Source organism: Lycorma delicatula, chromosome 3 (genome assembly GCF_047948215.1).
Source record: "Lycorma delicatula isolate Av1 chromosome 3, ASM4794821v1, whole genome shotgun sequence".
NCBI lineage: Eukaryota > Metazoa > Arthropoda > Insecta > Hemiptera > Fulgoridae > Lycorma > Lycorma delicatula.
The window spans coordinates 192,585,183-192,605,695 of record NC_134457.1 but is presented as its reverse complement, the minus strand read 5'-3'; the positions used below and the strand labels follow the sequence as shown (position 1 = coordinate 192,605,695).

The 20,513-nt window shown below is 32.5% G+C and overlaps 1 protein-coding gene across 3 annotated transcripts in view; it reads right to left on the bottom strand.

The window, feature by feature from the left end:
- LOC142322311 (GON-4-like protein) overlaps positions 1–2,276 on the bottom strand; it is a 66,949-nt gene extending 64,673 nt beyond the window's left edge. For all 3 annotated transcript variants that reach the window (XM_075361247.1, XM_075361248.1, XM_075361246.1), the window contains exon 1: positions 2,019–2,276. The gene's annotated coding sequence lies outside the window, so the exon portion shown is untranslated. The remainder of the gene's footprint in view (positions 1–2,018) is intronic.
- Between the last annotated feature and the right edge of the window lie 18,237 nt (positions 2,277–20,513).

Below are 20,513 nucleotides of genomic sequence, written 5' to 3'. Positions count from 1 at the left end.
AGATGAAGAGGGCCCTGGACGCCCCAACACATCAACAATCGATGAAAACACGGAAAAAGTGAAAGAAATGATTATGAATGATTGCCGAAACACAATCAGAGAAGTCGCTGATGTTGTTGGGATATCAATTGGCTTGTGCCATGAAATTTTTTCAGATATTTTAGGTATGAAACGTGACAGCAAAATTTGTTCCAAAACTGTTGAATTTCAAACAAAAACAGCAGCAAATGGAAGTTGCTCAGGAGTCACTAAATGAAGTAAACAACGATGCAGAACTACTGAAACAGATGATGAAACATGGATTTACGATATGATGTCGATACTAAGGCTCAATCGTCCAGTGGAGGCATTCTGGATCACCAAGAATGAAAAAAGTTCGACAAGTACGATCGAATATGAAGGTTATGCACATCGTGTTCTTAGATTTTAACAGCATAGTGCATCACGAGTTCTTGCCATAAGGTTAAATGATCAATAAGGAGTATTACATACAAGTTCAATGCTGTTTACATGAAGCAATCCGAAAAACACCTGGATTTGTGGCTTTAGCCAAAATTTGAATAAAAAAATTAAGTTATACAGTAGAATCTGGTTATGAGAATCGGAGTTAATGTTATCAATAGGTTATTGTTATCATAATCGGTCAGTCCCAAAATCATCTATGGAAAAAGTATTAAAAATAATCCACATATTGTGATCAAAATTTGGCCAGCATTAATGTAGTAGATGATCTACCTCTGTAGTTAGTTCTTAGATGGCACCATTGAAATAAGAAAATAAATAAATAAAATTATAAATATAATCTAACCAATTAACCTATGCTTGCTGCTCAAGGTTAGCGAGCATAGGTTAAGTTTGGTTAGATTACATTTACAATTTTAACTTTATTTTCTTATTTCAAAATAGTGTTTCTGTGAAGCCATATAAGAACTAACTAACTAACTACAGTGGTAGATTACCTCCATATTAATACCCTTCAGCTAATGTTATCAATTATAATAAATATACATGGATACAAAAGATGGTAATTCTTAGGAATTTTTACAAAATGATCCATTGTTCAAAACTTTCTAAACATAAGGTTCCAACAATGTAATTCTTAGACAATAAAGAGGTGCATAAATGGGTTTTTTACCTGAAGTACAGCCATTATACAGGCAGTTCAAATGGACAGTGTGTACATGTTTAAACATGATGTAGTGTCAATAGGTTCAGTGCATAATTGTCATTTTACCATTGAAGATGAAAGACATCCACAGTGTAAGATACTATTACGATTTATCAAATTTATTTTGTGATCTGTTGGACATGAAGTGTTGAGCTATAAGACTACATAAAGTACATCATAAATAACTATTTTTTAAAATGTATTCTGTCACAATTTATCTAATTTAAATTTATTTCTGTTGACGTGAACTGTTGTGTTATAAGACTATATAAAGTTCATCATAAATAACCCTACATTTCATGGCAGAATAAAGAAAAAACGTATGGATTTAATTCACTATGGGGAAAATTTTAGGGCACTGATAAAGTTACCTTAAATGAGTTAAAGGAATGCAGCTGTGAACTTAAAACTTTCGTGTAAAAATAAAGGTTTGCATTATTGTGTAATAATTTTTTTTCATCCTTAGCTTAATGTTATCAATCGGTTATTGCTATCAAAAGTTACAGGTCCCATAATGATCACGCAAAGCGGACTCCACTGTATTTACATCCTATTTACGAAAAATAAACAAACGGAAAAGCTACGCAATAAGTCACCAAAAGACTGTGTGGAATTAAACTGTATAAAGTGAAGAAAGCATAAATACACTATTTAAAATTATCATATGGCTCGAAATATTAACCTGCAAAACCTAAAATATTCGAGCTTTACGTAACGTCGATACATCGATAGGGTAATTAAAAATTGAAACAAGAATGAACTATAGCAAAAATATATAACTCTCCAATGAGTTTCACAGTACCCTGAAACTTAAAAAACGTAACATAACCTTACAATACCTACTACTGACCTTAAAATTATTAAATATGTACAGAAATTTTGTCGTTAATTATTTGTACAGGTTACAATGCAACTGAGAAAGATGTAGGAGAAACAGGCAAATATTATTAACACACTACAACATTCATAAGCGCATAGAAAAGTATTCTCTTCAGTTGGTGTTTAACTTTTATAAGTGGCTCCACAAAACTTCAACACACTCAAATCATTACTACAAACACAGCAACAAAACACAAGCTTCCGCCATTTCTCACAATTGAAGCGCTAAATACCGAGACTAATGGCAGCTGTTTAGGAAGAAATGCAGTTAGTTCTATTCGTCAAAGACAGATAGCATTAACTAAAATACAGACGCGTTCGTTTTACGGAATGAATTTTTGTTAAATAACAGATTAAATAAGATCAAATCATGTTTATTAAAATAAATAGGTACATCACATCAGAAATGGTACGTTTGTTACAATACAAAAAGGAAATCCTCCATTATTTCGTTGGAAGAGTTAAGGAAAAAACGAGGGAAAACCTTCAACAAAGTAGCATCACGTATAAGAAAAATACAAGAAAAAAGTTGTAATATTTATTAAAGTATAACATTAGTAATATAGTACTGGAGAAGGTATTAAATAGATGAAATCCCTATAGTTACAACAGTTCTGGACGTGTATGTGACGAATTTAAATACACGTTTAATTAGTACCAGTGCGTAAAAAGGTTTATATAATTAAGTATTAATATAAAACTCAACAGAGTAATGATGTTTATCTAGAAGGAAAATGAATTAATAAATTTTTCTAATCTTAGACTTTTTCATATTGGGTATTTTATTGAGAAAGACATTATGACAGTAAGAATGTTCTTTCTCTAAAGGCCCCGAAGTGTAATGCAAATTATCTTATAGTACCGTTGTTTAATTTGATTGAGGTGAATGTTATTTTTTAGTTAACTGTCATATGATCACATTTGTTGATTTTTTTTTTTTTCTTTTAGCAAATGTAAATATTAACTTTTGGAAATGTTCTAAATTTTAATTTAGTAAATATTCTTCTAAACTTACTAAATATTACACGATTCAGATTTACTGGTATTAAACCAACATTTGACAGTCTTATTCTGCATCTTTAAATCTAGGTGCATATCTCTAAACCCCCACTTTCAACCGTCATAATCGTTTGCTCTTGCAGTATAAAATCATTCAGAAATAAATTGCGGAAGGGGATAGGACATATTTTGTATCTGTAGGCAAAATAATTTTTTTTTTCACAATCATATGCTCATATTTCTAAAAAAATTAGTGAAATATTTTTTAAAGGTAAGATTGAGGATACGCCCTCAACTTTATAATGTGTAAACTACCAATAAAATTTCAGTGTTTTGGAACTTTACAATTTTCCTGGCAACAAACATAATAAAACTTCAAAACATTGTTTATTTTTATTTTCTAGTTTTAATAATATTAAACTAAACCAACCCGGTGAGTTCATATACATATACTTAGATAGCAGTTCTTTTACACAATAAAATGTAATCCTATATATCATTCTATTTAAATCAGATAAAATATATTAAATTATACTAGCATATACACCACTTAAACCATTAATATCCATTCTGTTGTTCATAGACTCTTTAAATTTGAAAATATGAATCATTTCAAGCATCAACCTCCTAGTATTGTTTACATCATAATCTAAAATTTCTAGTTGTTCAGAATTAAAACTGTTTATTTTCTTTTTCATGTTTGAATAAGACAGTAACTTCATGTTTTTGATATTTATGGGCTTGCAAATGCTTTTTTAATATTGGTCAGTTTGTTCTATATATTGTTCCTGGCAATCATTATATTGAATGCTATGTACTAAATTTGACTGTTTAAGTTTGTCAATTGGTGATTTCAATTTGGAGAAAAGGAGGTTAAAATTATTGAAGTTTTAAAATACAACTTTGAATATTCTTGTTTCAAAACATTTTTTAGTTTTTTAGAGAAATTTTGGATATAATGAATAAGTATATGGACTGATATTTGTTTTCATCACACACAGTAACTCCCATGATGTTATCTTTAAAATTGCATATTTCATACAAACTATCATGGTAAATACAAGTATTGTAAATTAATTTTGTAGGATAATTGTTTTTTAATAAAAGAGTTTTTGTTTCACTAATTATTTTCTTCTATTGACTGGGTGAGTAATTGTTAGAACTCCCTTTGCTAAATTTTTATTTCAACTTTTTTATATTTCATGAGCTGAGCTAACAGACAGTTTAAATATCTACCCAAAGAAGTCATTTTAGTGAACAAAATAGTGTATATTTTCCCATTTCGATGAAATATGGTCATATCAAGAAACTCTAAACTTTTATTACATTCAACTTCACTTGAAAATTTAATGTCTTTATGATATTTGTTAAATTCATTTAATATTTCATCAATACACCAAACATAATAAATTATCCCCTACATATCTTTTATAGAAAGCCACCTTACCACTCAATTTGGACATTGTTTGGGTTTCACAAAATTTCATAATCAAATCTACTAAACAAGAAATAGGTGATTCCATGGCAATCTCTTAAATTTCTTCCCATTTATGTTTGATTGCCCATATGGCTAATTCAATAGGTATGCTAGTGTATAGCGAAACCGCATCAAAGGACACAAGTTTGTATTTTTGCAATACTGTTTGCTTACATTAAAACTATGGAATTTTCATGAGTCCTTTCTAATAAACTCATTTTTTCCTACTAATTTTTGAATTATTTTGACTAAAAATTTGGATAAGTTATATGTGTGGGACCTTGAATACAACTGACTATTGGTCTCATTGAATATTCTTCTTTATGTAATTTTATTAAACCATATATTCTTGTGGTTTTACATTATTAATACGTAGCAGAATTTCTTCTTCCTTGTTAATGTAATCCTACTCTTTCCACTTTTGACATAACTTATTATTTTCTTGTATTTTGTTAGTGTTGTCCCAGAGAATTAATTTATAAGTTTTACTATCATTTAATAAATCAAACATTTTTACTGAATAGTTATTGACATTCATAATTACTGATTTGCTGCTTTTATCAGCTTTTATTACTTTTAGATCATCATTACAAGTTATTGTGAGAAAGCTTTGAATTTGGAGTGAAACATTGTTTTATTATTATTATTTTTTTGCATAATAATATTATAAAATGGTTGCATTACCTAATGACTTATAAAGTAAAATATTTGTTGTCTATTACATAAGCAAGTGAGAAGTTTCTTTTATGATTAAATATATACGCATATATATATATTTTTTTCCTAATGTACATGACAATCTGTTCAACTAGTGAACAATAAGCAACCCTCCACTGTCCAATGAGATGAGAATGATATGTATGGCATGTAAATGAGGTGTAGCCTTGTACAGACTCAGGTCAACCATTCCTGAAATTAATTGAACCCCAACTACCAAAATACCCTGATATCCACTGTCTAGAATTCAAATTAATATAGCAACTAATTTTTAGTAGGATTTGAACTTCAGAATATATATATAAAATTTGAATATGCTGTTTTTTTGTTGGTTTCTTTTTCTTAGTAGCACCAGGTTAGCATACTTTTGCCCTCTAGTGCAGTGATTTGCAAACTGTGTGCTGTGGCACCCTGGGGGAGCCACAACCTCTTCACGGGAGTGCCAAAAAAATATTATAAAAGCTTCATAATTAATTGAACCGAGACCTTTATAATTATTAATTTAATGTTAATAAAGTAAAAAAATAATGAAGATACATGAATTTTATTTAATTTTATCTCTTACTTATGAGTAGTCATACTTTTACTTAGGGTAGGGTGCCATGGAAAAATTCTAATTAAAACAGGGCACCATGATTTGGAAAGGGTGCCATGACTCAGAAACGTTTGGGAACCACTGCTCTAGTGTTATGATACTTCAAATGAATTGAAAAATGTACAAATAAACAGAAATTTCTTCTTTTTTTAATACATCTATTAAATGTTTATACTGTTATGCCAGTTGGTATTAAAGATTATACAAAACACTAATTTTTAATTATGAACTGTACAAACATTTTTTATAAATGACATTTAAAAAAAATATATATAAAATATAATCTGTATGGTTAACAACAAGTGTAACTTCATTGTAAATTATATATATTTCTTGCTTTCATTATCCAGTTGTAAAAGTAGTGCAGTGTAGTTAATAACTTCATTAATCAATCACCTCTAAAAAAAAAAAATAATAAAATTACTAAATAAATAAAAGTAATGATTGATTATAGTATAATTATTTGTTATAATTTAATAAAATTATAAAAGCCTGTAAACCTGAAGAATGTATATTTCTCATTATTCTTCAAATAAAATTACATTTTTTTAAAAGAAATTACATCACATGAACAAAATGTTAAAGTTTTACATCTGATTGTACTTTTAGTTCTTATATTCATGAAATTAATTACTTCTGAAGTGATTGTGGAATGTTAGAGGTTTCCAAAAAAAATTCTCATAAATTTTGATAAAAGGAAACTTCTGGTTAAATAACTTGTATTATAATCCTATTCATGTTTTGCAAAAATGTAAAATTTTCCAAAAAAAAGAGTACTTAGGTTTTTAGGGAATATTATGAGATATATAAATAATAAGAAAACTGTATTTTTCTCTCAGAATAGTGAAAAACATTATACACCATACAATTGCACACGAACTCTTCTATTTCGTTGTTCCAGAATCGATGTCCTCTCACTGTTTCTTTCAATAACCCAAACAAACACTAATCTTAGAAGGATTTGGATCTTACGGGCGATGTTTTAAGGTTCCTCAAAAAATTCGTCCAGCTTATCCTGACTGCTAACGGCTATATGAATTCGGCGTTGTCGTGATGAAGAATCACATTTCTGATCGATCGGCTGACGGTGCTTTTGTTTCTGTAGGTGGATTACAGAAACCCGAGAGCCATAGCTAGTACGTACCATTTATAGTGCAACGGTTGTGGAACACACGACGTGTAATAGGCCTTCTGGTCCATAAATATAATCATGAGGAATTTCAGTTAACGAATGCGTTTTCGCCTTTACGATGCAAGGCTCTCCGTTCCTATGAAACTATACGAGCCGATTTCGACTCGGGAGTGTAATAATTACCCATATCTCGCCATTTCAAATCTTAAAACCTAGCTGTCACAGACTTTGTGGAAATCTAGGTGCTTTGTGTTAATGGAATGGGCACTTTTATTTCCGAAGTAATTTCATCAATCGTAGAATTCCATCACCTTCAATAATGTTACACAGTTCGATCGATATTGTCATTTATCACACTTGACCTTGAACGCCTATTGCGTTTCATTTTCTAGACCTTTAAATTTGCTTATTCAGTTGTAGAATTCGGTACATGACGTCATATCCCCAAACTACGCAAGTAGGTTAGTAAAAATTTCATATATTTGAGCCCTCATTCTTGAGATAATTCTCGGTAACAATTTGCTCTGACAAGATGCTGCTGATCAGAAATACGGAAGCTGAGGCTGCTGGAATCTTCAGTCTCTTCTTACATCTCCCTTTGCGCCAGTTCCCTCATGCTCATATACGAGCCTTGAAGACAAACTTCATGTTCTATTTGAGGGGGATATATTTGGCTTATATTTGACTCTCGTACATACTGTTTAAAATGATATTTGTTATTTACATAAAGCCTAGTGCAATATTACAAGCATAGGTATCTTCAGTAATAGTTTTTAAGCTATTCAGTTGCGTCAAATTTGATCAGTTCTGTAAATTTAAAAAAATTCCTAGTACTATAGTTATTTGTAGAGTGCGCTAGTCGAAAATATAAGCTTAGCTGTGAGAGGAAGGTGCTTGTAATACACATTATACTACTCTATTCGTAAATGTATTCTACATCAACTAGGTATTTTTCATGAGTAATTGTTTATAGTAATAAAACGAACTAATTGAATAAATGGAGATAATTTTTTATGTTCAGTTTTTTTTGTATCTAGTCAATAAGATATAATTTACTTAGTAATTTTACTATAGATTTATTTCATTTATATATTTTCACATATTTTTTTTTTTAATAATAGCAATGAAAGTTTTTTTAATAATTAGTTATTCTAAAAATTATCGTTGAAAATGCTATTAATACATCAGTGCAAATTTATTATTTTCTTTAAAAATGTTGTTTTTTTGGTTTTCGTTTCTCGAAACAAAACATAAATTAATATTATTGTGAGGGAACGTCCACTCCTTCCTGCTAATACACACTTGATATCTACGTCATTTGACAGGCAAGCCCCTACGTGTGAATTCCTACTTGTGAGTTAGTGTATCCTACCACGTAAGTGTAACTTTTATTCGATACTCGCCCGTCTCGCGACCCTGTGTTGGTGTACACTATGGAAATGTGAATGAAAATGGCATGTGTCATTGACCTATTCTTACCTAATCTGATGGGGTGGTTCTCCACGATGGGGGCCGAGGCTCCCATCGGGAACCCCCCTGGACCTTGAGAACAGGCCGAATTTTTCTTCTGTAGCCCAAGTGACCCTCCCCTGGGGAGATACCCTTCCCGGTCCTAACGTACGTTTAAGTTGAGGGGATGCATGCGCTTCCCCTCAACTTTGCCTAACTTGTTTGTGTTGTGTTTTTGGCATAATAACAGGATCGGAGCGGAGGTGCCCTCTGTAAAATCAACTTAAAATCCATTCCAGTGACAAAGACAGTTGTACGTGTATAATCTATAACTTCTTTTAGAGAAATGAGAATTTATTAACAACGTTTCTTTAGAAACAAAATTAATGTGTATTTTTATTTGTTTTTTTTATTGTTGAAAAATTATTTAATTTTTTTAATAATTCTGGGACTATAAATTCCGTAATTTCTTCCCCTATTCAAATTATTTTAATATTTGACTTCCATTAAAACTTTTAAGCCGTGCAGTCCTATAGTGTAATAGAGCCATATACGAGGGTTATTTTTTTTTCAAGATCCGATCGGTCACGAAATTAAAACCACAGCGAAAATAAAACATTTTTTATTTGTAACAAGTACTTATCTAGTAACGCTATTTTTCTACATAGTCGCCACTCCGATTTAGACATTTGTCGTAGCGTGGTACCAACTTTCCAATATCCTTGTTATAGAACAGAGCCGGCTGTGTTTACAGCCATGTTTCTACGCTGTTCTGCAGCCCGATGTCTGTGCCAAAATATTGCCCTCCGGGCTGTATGGTGGGTGATCAAACACTTCCCAACGAAAACGCTGCAGGAGCTTCTTTGTTTCAGCTACAGTGTGCGGCCGAGCATTGTCATGGAGAAAGACAATGCCTGATGACAACATTCCTCTCCGCTTATTCTGAATTGCCCTTCGTAGACGTTGAAGAGTCACGGCTGCAGTGATGGTCGTGCCACGTTCCATGAATTCCACCGAGAGGACTCCATTCCGGTCCCAGAACACAGTAGCCTTCTCCAACATAAAGTTGGAGAAGGTTTGCTTGAACTTCTTTGGTTTATTGGGAGAATGAGAATGCACCCACTGTAGGGATTGTTTCGAAATGGAGCCATGTCTCGTCTCCTGTCATAATTTTGTTCAAAAATCTTCTCCTTCATTTTGGAAGCACTGGAGAAACGTTAGGGAGGCGTCCATTCTCATTGTTTTGCGATGGTCGGACAGCATCTTGGGAACCCACCTCGCACACAGTTTGCGTACTATGGTTTCATGAAAGCAGATCTGTTATAACTGTAGATGTTTTTGTTTAGAGACTGTGATCCTCCTAATAATAACTTTAATAAACATTGGTATCAGCAGTTTAAGGATGCAGAAGTTTTGTGAACAAATAAGTGCTGGCAGACCTCCTCTCTCTGAGGAAGTTGTGGATCGAGTAAGAGAAACTTTTCAGAGAAGCTTGGGTAAATCGACTCGCTATACAAGTTTAGAACTAGGAATACCACAATCGGCAATTATGAAGGTTCTACACAAGCGCCTAAAACTTTATACAAAATTCAGTTGCTTCATGTGATGATGTCGATAAATCACACTGTTAATTTTTTCATTGTAATTTTTTATAAACTGAACAAAGGTAATGCTTTTTTATAAAAAAATAACCTTCTCTGACAAAGTTACCTGTCATAATTGTCAGATTTGGGGTAGTAAGAACTTTCATGATATTTGACAAACAAAATGTGGTAGCCTGAAAATTACTGTTTGGTGTGTGTTAACTGCTTATGAAGTGATCGGACCATTCTTCTTCGCTGAGCCACAGTTACTATCGCTAGTTATCTAGATATGTCATCCAATATTTACTTCCAACAAGATGGCAAACCACCATACTGGGATTTACATGTTAGAGACTACATATGTAAACAATTAACTTAACATTAGATTGGGTATGATGGACCAATTCTCTGGCCATCTCAATCTCCTGATGTTATGCCACTCAATCTCTTTCTTTGAGGGTTTGTCAAGGACAGGGTGCTTGCAACAAAGTATGTCAACATCAGTGAACTGAAAAGAAGGATCGAAGGAATTAATGGAAGAACTCCAAATTTTCTTCATAATGTGTGATGTGAAACTGAATATCATCTAGACTTTTTACACACCACAAAAGTTGTAAACAAAATTGTTTGAAATGACCTATTTAACAATAAAATATGCATGTACATTGCTTTGTTGTTTCTTTTGTTAACACCTAAAATGCACTAAATAATTTATTGATTATTAAGAAAGTTATTACTAAATCTTATAAAAAACAAAGTGTATCAATTTCATAAACTGTTTATTTTGCAAAAAACTTGTAAGTTAAAGTGTGCTTCAGGTATTAAGCTGTAATTTCAAGAGGCAACTTTAAACAATTTAATTTTTTCATATATAGTTCACATGGAAACTAAACCTTTAACTAAACTAAACCATGGAAACTAAACTGTATCTTAGTTTTATCTGATGTAAACAGATGACATCCTGAAATGATTTCTCATTAGCTCATCAAACAGTCGCAAATTAGAATAACATGCACAAAGCATGCAGTAAATTAACATATAGTATAGTTTCAGAATATATATTATAATAAAATACACTTTTAAAAAAAATAAATAAACAACCAACTTACAAAAACTATTCTTAACTGTAAAGATAAGTTTTTTAATTCTTCTTTAAATTTTAAGTTTTAGAATTATAAAATTAAAAATAACTTCCAACAACTTACTAACCATTAATTTAGCAATAATGTCAAAAAACACAAATTCAAAGAACAATGGAAAGGAGTGTTACTATTATTATTTTTTAAATTATATACGTGTATATATATATAATAAATAAATAAATAAATATATATATATATTTATTTATTTATTTATTATTAATAATTTTACAGAAATTAATCTTTTTAAAAAAATTCATATTCCTCTGTACTATTAAATTATTTTTAAATTCTATTGAATAAACCACCTAATATAGAATATTGAGATAAGACATATCTTACTTAAGATAATGATTTAATTTTTCATGAAAGTACTTTCATGAGATTGTAAGTCATGATTGAAATAATTCGGTTACTTTTACATTATGTTTTTAAATTTGAATCTGTAATAATGAAATTATTTCAATCATGATTGGAGATGCAGGATCCCACAAAAGTGTTATTTTTTTTTTAAATTAAGATAAGATATGCAGTAGTGGCTCGCATAAAGGCACTGTGGAACTGCAGTCCTTCCTATTTCTACTTGATATTATTGATAAAATTTAATATAATGAGTCCTTTTTCTTTAATTCTTTCCCACTAATTTTAGCTACGAGCCGCCACTAGAAGATATGTCTTATCTCAATATTCTGTACTAGGTGGTTCATTAAATAAAATTTAAATGTAATATATTTATATACTTGTTGGCACAAATGATATTTGCATTCTTATTAGCACATAAGAGATACTTTACTAGCTTCCACAGTGAACATTCAGGCTTGGTCTATAAGTCACGCATGAAGAAAGCTATATGAAAGTAAATTAAACCTGCAAAATAGTAAAAGAAGTACAGAGAAATAAAAAAGTGCTATGTAACTTTGGGTAAGGCTATTTTGAATGTGGAATTTTTTATTTTTGACCAAAGATAATTTACATGTCAAAATCACACTACTTGTAAAATTTAGGTCATTATGTTAGAACAATTTGATGCTAAGCAATTGTGATAAAAAAGATCTTCAAATTTTGAATGCAGGCAATATTATTTTTAATTAAAAAAAAAATCTTTCACTTAATATAATAACTCTTGATAAGTACTTATAATGGGACCATCAAATGAACTTCCTCAACAGAATAAGAAAAAAATAATAATTTAATTAATCCATTTGACAAGAATAATGACTGAGTTAAAAAAGCATATCAGGTTGACTTAACACCTTCTCTTGGAGTCAATAAAAATATTATCAATTCAAAAAGAAAATGTAAATCTTAAATTGCTTAAGAATGGTTGTAATTTTTGATAAATTTAAATAATTTTAAATTACACATTGTTTTTTTTTTTTTGTTATGGTGAGTTTGTTATGATTTTAAAGCTTTTACAATCCATCTATAATATTTTTTAATGCTAAGTGTTTTTCACTTCCTTTTTCAGTTATTATCTTTTTATGAAATTTAATGTTAATGTTTGTTTAAGGGTTGAAAATAACATTTTTAAAATAGATGATAATCAATATGAAAATCTAAGAAACATTGAGTACTCATTGGTTTGTTCTAATCAGTTTATTTAGTATTATTATTTTTTTTAATAAAATACATAACAGTACTTAAGTGATAACTTTTTTCTCTTTTTTTAAAAGAAACATAAAATTTGAATAAATATAAGAACATTAAATTGTTTAATTTAGTTTTTTCATATACAGGAATGATTTTGTACAGTTTTACAATACATATAATTTTTAATCACACAAACATAAATAAAAAGATTTTCTCAGCATCTGATATATTTTTTCAATGCTATGTAGAATATCAATCAATAAATTACAATCTTGTGCAAATTTATGTGAACAAGAGATAATTTTTAGTTAGTTATATTCATCACACTGATTCCAGATATGCAGCTGATTCCTTGCATTTCAAGTATTGCCTGAAAATATCTTGTTTGTTTTGAGGGGTTATGTGTATTGCTTACCTATATTATTTTATTTTCTTCTTCTGTAAGTGATTTTCCTGTGATTTTGTTAATAAATTTATAAAAGTAGCATTACAGATTTAACTCCTAAGAAAAGAAGCAAGATAATAACACTCATTGAACATATGTGTATGACTCAAAGATAGATAGTAGCAGAGTGTAAGTTAGTCTGGGTATAGTTAATAAGATAATTAAACAAAATCTTGAGATGAGTACAATTTCACCCCAAAAAAAAGGTTGCTGCAGAAGAAAACGTAAAACCATTTAAAGATGATGCTATTTTATGAAGTATAAGTAAAATTAACCCCAGAAAAATAGTGTTAAGTTACAAAAAGAATCAGCTGGTGTTAAAAATCACGATTCTACTATACACAGAAGACTTCGGGAAAGTGGTCGCAAGGTATGAAGGCCTTGCAATTGCTTATGAACACCATGAAGAAGAAAAGGCTTATCTAGGATAAAAATACAAAAATTGGAATGCTGAGACTTGGAAAAAATTCTTTTTTCTGACAAGAGTCATTTTCTAGTTCAGAGTGTAAGTGTGTCACATGTGTGAAGAAGTGATGATGAGCAGGTTTCGCCAAAACACATCAAACAAGTTGTAAAGCATCCTTTAAAGAAGATGTTTTGGGGATGCTTTAGCTAATTGCACTTAAAAATTTAATAACCATCTCTGGGATGACGAACAGTGAAAAGTATATTCTATTATTGGAAAATAGGGCTCTATAGAACTTCAAAAACTAGCAGATTTGCTTGAAGTCAACAAATGCTGTTTTTCAAAAAGATTTAGCTCCCTGCCACTCATCAAAGAAAGTTTAGCTTTTCATGTCTCAAAAAGGGATTCAGTATTTGGACTTGGTTGAAATTTACCAGGATTGAATCCAATTGAAAATTTGTGGGCAATTGTGAAGAAAAGGCTGAGAAAAATGGACTGCACTACCAAAGAGAAGATGATTTATACTGTGATAAAGCTGTGGTTTCATGATCAAGAGAATAAAAAAAATGTAAAAAACATATAGATTCAATGCCTAAAAGAATTTAAATGGTTATTAAAGAGTGAGGGGGACATATTAAATACTAAAAAATACTCCACATTCTGTAATGAACAATGACAATCTTTATATGTAATAAATTTGAATATTTTTGAAAATATACTCTTGTTTACATTAATTCACACAAGTCTGTAGTAAAGCCTTCAGAGAAGCAGATGGGCTGGCATCAACACCGCAGCAGCTAGGAGCTGGCTCTCCACAGACAAAAGATGAAACTGGTACAGGAAAATCCAGGAGACACAAATGGGCAGAGCTCTGCGAGGACATAAAAAATGATCCCTGGGGGAATAGGTGTAAGATAGTGATGGTGAGCATTGGAAGAGTTCTACCTGTTCTCATTGAGGATCTCATTAGAAGAGTTGTTTCCAAAGGGTGAACAAGAAAATAGAACTGAAATAGTAGCAACACAGATCACTCTCTTTATAGCTGGAGAACTCACAGATGTCAGTGAAAGTTGAGAGCTGGAAATAGCCCGGGGAGCCACTAGTCGCCACCAGTGGGATTATCCAAGCTGAATGGAAATGTGCTATGTTGTCTTATTGAAGAAACCTGGCAGAGCAGACATGGATCCAGCAGGATACAGGCCATTGTGCCTGCTTAATACAATCGACAAGTTGTTTTAGATACTCCTCCGGAGATGCCTTAATCAAGAAGTAGAGGCAACAGGTGGCCTCTTGGATCAGCAATACGGTTTCCATGAGTGTAGATCCACAATACAAGCATTGCAGAGGGTCAGCCTGCTAACTAACTCTGCAGTGAAAGGCTTTAGACATAACAGGAGGATACCAATAGTGGTCTTCCTGGACATCAAGAATGCTTTTTACAGAATTAAGTGGCTTTCTATTTTAGATGAGTTAAAGAAGAGGAACATCTCTCCTTATATATTGAGATTAGTTCTGAGCTACCTTCTTCTTTCTTTTCTGTTTAGCCTCTGGGAATTACCGTTCAGGTATTACTTTAGATGATGAATGAGAATGACATGTATGGGTATAAATGAAATGTAGTCTTGTACAGCCTTAGTTCAACTGTTCCTGAGTGTGTGGTAAATTGAAACCCAACCACCAAAGAACACTGGTATCCATGATCTAGTATTCAAATCCAAATAAAAGTAATTGCCATTACTAGGACTTGAATGCTGGAACTCTTGACTTCCAAATCAGCTGATTTGGGAAGACGTGTTCATCACTAGACCAACCCAGTGGTTTAGTTCTGAGCTACCTGTTGAAGTGGAAAATCACAGCTTCGGCAATAAAAGTACCATGGAATATTACATGGTGTCTCAAGGGTCCTTGCTAGGGCCACTGTTGTGGAATCTCGTTATAATGGGATCCTTGATCTGAATTGGCCTGATGGAGTGGAGGCAGTGGGATTCACTGATGATGTAGCAGTAGTTGCTGTGGACAAGGATGCACAGCAACTAGTCAATAAGGTGAACTGGGGGGCCATTAGCATGGCGAAAGGCTGGTTGGAGGATAAGGGATTGACACTCGCACTGGAGAAAACCGAAGTGTTGGTCCTGGTAGGGAGGATGAGACTCCCGTCTATAAGAGTCACTGTAGGCAATACATTGGTGGAGCCAGTCAGACAAGCGAAGTATCTGGATGTCTGAATGGACTATGAATGAAAGTTCACCAGACACATGGATGAACTGGTTACCAAGGCAGAGAAGGTGACCAGGGCATTGATCAGGCTGATGAGCAATGTAGGAGGTCCAATGTCCAGCAAGAGGAGGCTTCTTGCCAAGACAGTGTAGTCCATAGTCTTATATGCAGCACTGATCTGGCAGGGAGCACTAAAATGTGAAAGATGCAGGGTGTAACTCAATGAAGTGCTATGAAAATTGGCCCTCAGGGTTACATCTGCCTACAGGACGGTTTCCTCCAAGGCAACCTTCATTATTTCAGGAGTGTCGCCTACAGAGCTCAGGGTCTCTGAGAAGGTTGAAAGGGCAAATGGAGACAGCAAAGACGATGCCCACGCAAGATTACTGTATAAGTGGCAAGAGAGGTGGGAGGTATCAACTGCAAGCAGGTGGACCTTTCGCATTCTACTTAACATCAGAAGCTAGGTTAGTCAGGAGTATGGGGAGATTAACTTTTGGTTAACTCAGCTCCTGACAGGCCACGGTGTGTTTAACAGTTATCTGTTTAAAATGAAGTGAAGAAATGCAGTGATGTGTTCCTATTGTGAGGGTGAAGACACAGTAGGTCACACCTTCTGTGAGTAAAAAAGGTGGGCAGCAGAAAGAGGGCAATGTTACACAGCCGTTGGATGCAGATAGTCTACTGGAGAAGATGCTGGCTAACGAGACATCATGGATAGCAGTTGCCACCTTGGCAGAGAACATACTTAAACAAAAGATGGTGGAGGAACAACATATAGGATAGTCACAATAAGGGTGTATGGGGAGGGAACAGCTTGGGCAAGGTGGCAGTTGGTACCCCAATGGGGTTGCCACTGATTTTGAGATGCCTGGGATTCCCTAACCCATCTAGAGAAGGCTTGCAATAGAAATAGCAGCTCACGAGTTATGCTGTAAGGCAGATATCTGGGCTGTTGAACATAAGGGGAAGGTGCTTCTTAACGGGTTCCTGCATTATGCGGGAACCCCACACACCCAGTAATGTAACTGGGTGTCTGGTCACAGACTTTTTCCTCCTCCTACCAAAAAACTGTAGTAATGAATAAAAATTAATAATAATGTTATTTTTTATAAAATAAGCATAAAAAAATTATTTTAATGCAATTTTATTCAGTATCAATATACATGAAATTGTATCTGCTTCATTGGTTCATTTGATATTGGGTGAATATTCTACATTTATGATTTTCTTGATGTAGGAGAGTAGAATACCAGAAGTTTAAACAAGAATGGACAGTCAGATAATCAAATATGAGAAATTCTTTAGTTCAAGTGTAGTAAAGATTCATTAATTCTTAATCTTAAACTTTGAGTTAATCAGATAAAGAAATTTAGGAGTGAGAAGTTAGATTATTATAAACATTATATTTGTAAGAGTATATACAACTTTCTGAAAACTCGAATATTTCATCAACTTACTGACCACTGTGCCAAATAACCTAGTATACCGGTTGATAAGACAATGGAGATAATAATAAAAATTTGAAGGAAACACAGGAGTATACAAATGCTTGATCACCATTCTGAGGAATATTTGTTTCCAAAATTATTTCCAATATGAGGACAAGTGTTATTCACAGACAAAGGGTTTACATATGGGTTCACCTATTTCTGTGATTATGTAAAAAATTTTTACAATATTTCGAAAGTACGAGGTGTGGCTATTAAATAACGATACTAATTTTATAAAATATTTTATTTTAAATTTATACATATTTAGTTATTATACCCTTCCTCTATCGCTACAACGCTCCATGCGAATTTTCCTTTGTTCGAAACAGTAATGGAAGTTCTGTGAGCTCTTTCATGACACGAGCCGCTTTTTCCTTTCACAGTTTCAACGGTCTGAAATCTTGTTTCTTTTAATGACGAACTGACCTTGGAGAACAGATAAACATGGTTCCATATCAGGGATGGTCTAACACTGGGATGTTATAATTGGCTAGAAACGTCTTGACAGACAATGCAGTGTGAGCCGGTGAGTTCTCCTGATGAAGAATCCATGATTTGTTCTTCCACAATTCGGGTCATTTTTTTCTTATTTTTTCACGAGGTTGAGCAAGGATCTTGAATTACCGTCAACTACTCGTCGGTTAACAATTCTTTGTCAAAAATAGTTAACCGACGGTCAAATCGGATCAGATTACAAATATTATCAATTTTTTTTGACGTGGAAGGACGACCCGGGCGAACATCATCTCCAACTTCTTTTCGGCCATCTTGAAAACCCTTAAATCATTCAAAAACCCGCACATGTGATAAAAATTCATTACCATATACGTTTTTTAATGAAAGATAAGTTTCAGTAGCGGTTTTTCCAAGTTTCATATGATATTTCACCACAATTCTTTGCTCTAATAAAACACTTACCATTTTTTTGGCAAAACCAAAAAAAACAGATGTTATCCAAACGAAGGCCACGGGCAAACTAATATATCTACAGAAACTGGAGTGGCAACAATCGAAAGAGAAGGCTTTACGCTAAACAGCTGTCGGTAGAACGAATTTGGCACATGCGCAGTAATTCTGTATCAGCATTAGTCTCGTTATTTAATAGCCACTTCTCGGATATTGGGTGTGGATCAAGTGCTATTACGGATGAGATATGTAGATGATACGTTGGTTATATATAATCCAGTTATAAATAATGAACACTTAATCATTTTGAATAAACTTAATAATTATAATGATAATTTAAAATTTACCTGCGAAATAGAAAATAACAGAAAAATACATTTTTTAAATATTGAGATTGAAATAAATGAAAGTAATTTTACAGAAACATCAGTTTATAGAAAACCCAAGAATGGCAATACAGTACATGTAAATTGTAATCACCCATGGTCACAAAAAATTGGTTCATATAAAAATCTGATTTTTAAACATAAAAGAGAATAAAAAAAAAGTTGACAGCGAGGGAATATGTAAGTATGCATATATAGCATTCCCGTCACGGCTTCGCCCGCTCTATATGGTTACTTGCATCGCGGTAAATGTTTTTTATTTTATGTTTTTTAATCAAGTAACCAGAGGCAGGTGCATCCAGTCGCGTCGTACATACTGTAACTGTAAATCGAATTAAGAAAATCCGAAAATGGTTTTTAGATATTTTTGTGAAGAGTATTTGCAAGCTCAAATTTAGTAAATATGCTTTTAGTATAGTACGAAAAGGGAACAATCTGCATTCATTGTACAAAATTGTTTTATCTTTCTTCACAAATTTCAAGGTTAAATTTCAGAAAATCTATAAATTGGTTTTTAGATATTCACACGAAGGTCACTCACACCAAAAATGAAGTTGATGTCTTCATTTGTCACCAAGAAATTCGAAAAATAGTCGGGTTTAAAAAACATTCAAAAATCCATTTTAACCGTTTAAACTCGGAATTTAAAAAAATGTAGAAATTTATTTTTAGATATTGATTGAAGATTATACGGTACTTTCTGATTAAACGGAGGTCACCTGGTTTCAGAAGGAAGATGATGTTTTAAAAAAAAACTCAATTTGGTTAGATTAGATTAATCTAAACCAAACTTAGCTATGCTCGCTTCGCTCGCTAAGTTTGGTTAGATTATATTAATAAATTATATTTATTTATTGTATAAAAAACTCAAACATGAATACACAGTATAGGCCTTTATATATATCCTCAACTTAACAGTCGCAGCATGCTGTATAAGAATAGCCTCCGTTTAATCAGAAAGTATCGATTGTACTTACCAAAAATAAAATTGATACCTGCAATTTTTATTGAGAAATTCTAAGAAAAGTAAATTTCATTGTTACTCGATTTTAATCCTTTAAACTTGGGATTTCAAAAATTTTTGTTGATGCACTTGCACCGTAAGAAGGTGCAAATAAATCTTCAATTTATTTTCAGTAGTTTCTGGTGGGCGTTGATTATGAATGAATCACGACTTATTATTTTATTTATAGAGACCGGATTATATGCATTTGCATATTTGCATATCAAGCCCATTCTCACTGGTTATTGCATATTTTCCTTAAAATTTAGTGATGATTTCGCGATATTTACAATATTTTTCGGTAGGGTACCTACCGAAAAAATTGAAGTCTACGTTGTAGCTGGCCAAACCTATTAGCCGCACGGTTCTTACAGCGCACTTAGCAGCCGCGCGTCTAAGATACTACTAGTAGGATAATATTATTATGAGGCCAAGTAAAACACAAACTCATGCGATACAGTTTGCGTTCCACATGCTTACTCCTCCCACTCCTCCCACTAGGCAATTAAATTACGCATTTTATTATTGACGCGTTCATTGCATCAGTTTAATTTATATTTGTTTGTGTAAAGTTTAATGTGTATTATGCCTCCCAAAAAAAAGTGTCTCTTCATGGATAGCCTACTATCCTGGAATATTTGCATACAACGGAATTGTTTTATATTGTCGAGTTTGCGAGAAAAAATATTTCATGCACAAAAAAGTTTCAAACAGACCAGCATGACATGAAGATATGTCAAGACAAGTCTTCATATCGCAGGATTGCAAAAGGAAGGCCCACGACAACAAATTGAACAGCGGCAAGAAGCAGTGATTTCATTTCCAAAGGTAAACAAAATTAGCATGGATTTATGTGAAGCATTGTTTACAAGTAATACTCCTCTTCACAAATTTACAAATTCTACCTTCAATGATTTTTTGCAAAACTA